Below are 3,497 nucleotides of genomic sequence, written 5' to 3'. Positions count from 1 at the left end.
GCCCCTATTTTTCAGACACCAGACTTCTCTTCCCCCCCTCACAAGAAAACCTTTATCTCACAAAACTCCCCAACCAACTCCACTACAGAAACTCTTGAAGATATCCAGAACTACATAATCGAGTCCCAAACTAATACTCATCCACCTTCAAATTCTACAACTCCCGCTCCCTCCACACTCAAAGTGACTGCCGATATCCATCCTCCTCCTACTCATATTCTCCCTACACCCAATCCTCCTACCCCATCCCAACAAAACCCACTCCCCCTGACTCCAGCCCCACCTATATTAACCCTCCCACTATCCCCTCTATCCCTTCCACTCCCTCCTGGATACACACGTGAAACCCTCATGTCACAAGTACCCTCTTCCCCAGACCCTCTACCTCCCGACACCCCTCCTGATACAACACCACCTCCCCAACCTCATTCTTTATCCCACCCTCTAGCACTTTTCCCTTCAAATTCTCCAACTCGCACTGCAATCTTTGCATAACTATCCTTCATTGGAACATTCGCGGTTTCCGAATGTTCCTCTTTCAGTCCCACATATTCTATTGTCATGCCCACGTCCTCCCTACATAGACATCCCAACTTATCAGATATCCTTACAGAATCTCACACTTTCTGCTTTGACAACCTGTTTTCCTTCCTCAAATGCATATATATCCTTCACTTGATCTAACCCCTTTACATTACCTCATTCGACCCTAACCCATTCACTCACCAATTCCTTAACCCAGCTTTAACAACTAATCACTAACCCAGCCATCCTTCACTAACATTAACTATAGTGCTATATGACCTTAGATGTCTAGCACATTTATTTTACTTTTAACCATTAACCATTAACATAAGTAGAACACGCTTTTCTGGATTGCATGCAGACTATGGAGCTGCACATATTCAGCAGGATCTACTTTGAAGGTCCCGTCGGCGAACTAAAGGGGATGCAGGCAACGGCGGAGGAGGAAAATCATGAGGCAAGTCCTCATATAATGAAACCTCAAGTTCAAGGTAAGGAAGCAGTGGGAGTTCTGGTGAGTATTGCTCAAGTAACATGAATGGCAAACATCAATATACGTTGTATAGAAAGGACACACGGCAAGCACCTTGTTAGTTAGAAGGGACGAAGACTGGAAAGTTTGTAAGATCGATCGACCTGAGGTCAGCAGACTTCTGTCTAAATCAGCTGCATAACCTCAGCCCGTACAGGACATCGGCGGTTTCAGAGCCGTGGCCTGGGCTCACTTCGGGTTCTAGTCGTACAACCTCAAAGACAATTGGGGCATCTTAGATACCGTACCGGCATCTCGTGTCCGTCAGCCTCGAGCTGTTTCGTGCCGCAGCAAACGGTGATTGGCTCGGGGGCGGGATGCCAGTCCGGCTCTCCGACCAAGGTCTCCCAAGTGAATATGAGCTGAAGGCACAGTGTCGGTGTCGGTAACGCAATGGCTAAGAGTTGTCAAACTCCTCGGGCCAAATGAGGTGCTCGGGATGGTCATAGATGGCCCGTGATATTATTGATCGTCAAGAGGGAAGGTAATATATGCTTCAGAAACTGAAAACCTATAAGTAACTTTTATGTTATAATGTTAATATGGTTTTATTTACATTGCTTTTGCTATTATAAAGGGCAGATCTGAAAAATTATTATAAATGAAAATCGCCATATGCATTCTCATCCCATTAGTGTTACCATTTAAAATCTAATTCGTAAAAGAAACTTTACATATAGGCATGGAGTGTCAGTTGGCTTTTTATGACGTGATCCTGGAAAACAAGCTATGGTTTTCCCCTCAAAATAGTGGCTGAAATAAACATTGCCCCCTGAAGCTTTTGAACTGTTTGAATAGTAGTTTCGCAGGAAGAAAATGTGCGCAATTATTTCGTTCCTCTACATAACTCCATATGAAAATTAAACTTATTTTGCATGATCAAGACTGCTTTTGCGAGAGAATTTCGAGGCTGCAGCTCCGCCCCCGCCAGGCCTCGACTTGCGCGCCGAAGAATTTTGTTAGTGTTTCTTTTCTTTACCTTTTGAAAAGCCTGTTTCATTCAGCTCCTTTATATCCTTTAGTTGGATTTGCTAAATTAATTGCCAGATTTTAAAACGTTCGACGCTGGATTTTGTTTTTATACCTCGAATGGTTGTGCGATCGAAGGGAACTTTAAAAACTTATTTGGAGTTTTATCTTCTCGTTCTCTCTCTCTCTCTCTCTCCCTCTCTCTCTTTCTCTTTCTCTTTCTCTTTCTCTTTCTCTTTCTCTTTCTCTCTCTCTCTCTCTCTCTCTCTCTCTCTCTCTCTCTCTCTCTCTCTCTCTCTCTCTCTCTCTCTCTCTCTCTCTCTCTCTCTCTCTCTCTCTCTCTCTCTCTCTCTCTCTCTCTCTCTCTCTCTCTCTCTCTCTCTCTCTCTCTCCCTCCTCTCTCTCCTCTCTCTCTCTCTCTCTCTCTCTCTCTCTCTCTCTCTCTCTCTCTCTCTCTCCCTCCCTCTCTCCCTCTCTCTCTCTCTCTCTCTCTCTCTCTCTCTCTCTCTCTCTCTCTCTCTCTCTCTCTCTCTCTCTCTCTCTCTCTCTCTCTCCTTTTACTTTTTTATTGACTCGTAAAGTTCTGTGCGAAAATGTATCATGGAACTTTGATACCTTTTTTAACATTACGTCAAACATACTACAATACCTTTACCTTTCTAGTCTAGTATTTATACATTTATGTATATTTTTCTCTTTTATTTTCTTAATATCAAAATCAATGCAGTTTTACAGGCAATACATAATTGTTATTTTGTATTTACAATCAAGATACAGAGTTTTACAGTAAAGTCGCTAGACTGAAGACAATAATAGTAATGATAGGAGCAAAATAAAACGCAGCAAAGTAAAAATATATGACGCAATTACATACTCACTTTCCGGTTGTCGATGTTTACTACAGGCATGACGTATAAATGGCTCATTTTCATTCCTGATCGTCAGTGGGATGGCTCTGTCTCCGCCGTTTCTGCAGGCGAAGAATTCTCGCGCTGGTACGGAGACGCCGAGCTACTAGCGGCCTGGCCGATGCGCTCAAAGGCGCAGATGAACTCGTTGATGGCAGGCCTAGCTTCTAGGTCCTGGCTCTGCGATCCCTCTAGCAGCTGCTTGATGGCCACGTCCTTGATCTTGGAGCAGCATCGCACGAGGGCGCCCAAGGAAAAGATGTCCGCGCTGGGTCCCGCGGAGCACCCGAGGAAGTACTCGGGCGCGATGTTGTCGCGCCATAGGAGCCTCTTGTTCTCCAGAAACAAGCGGACTAGTCGTCTAGTTATCGGCGAAGCAGCAGGTGCCGAGCGTCGTTGCTAGACCCAGGTCCAACAGAGTGACACTGAAGGTACCGTTCACGAAGCCCAAGGCCACCTGGTCTGCCTTCATGTCGCTGTGGACGAAGCCTGCCTCGTGGACGCCCTTGAGGATGAGCGCAGTTAGCGCAGGATGTCGCAAAACAGCGTCTTGGTCATTCGGA

This window comes from Penaeus chinensis, chromosome 26 (genome assembly GCF_019202785.1).
Source record: "Penaeus chinensis breed Huanghai No. 1 chromosome 26, ASM1920278v2, whole genome shotgun sequence".
In the NCBI taxonomy this organism is placed as follows: Eukaryota; Metazoa; Arthropoda; class Malacostraca; order Decapoda; family Penaeidae; genus Penaeus; species Penaeus chinensis.
This window is presented reverse-complemented; position numbering follows the sequence as displayed.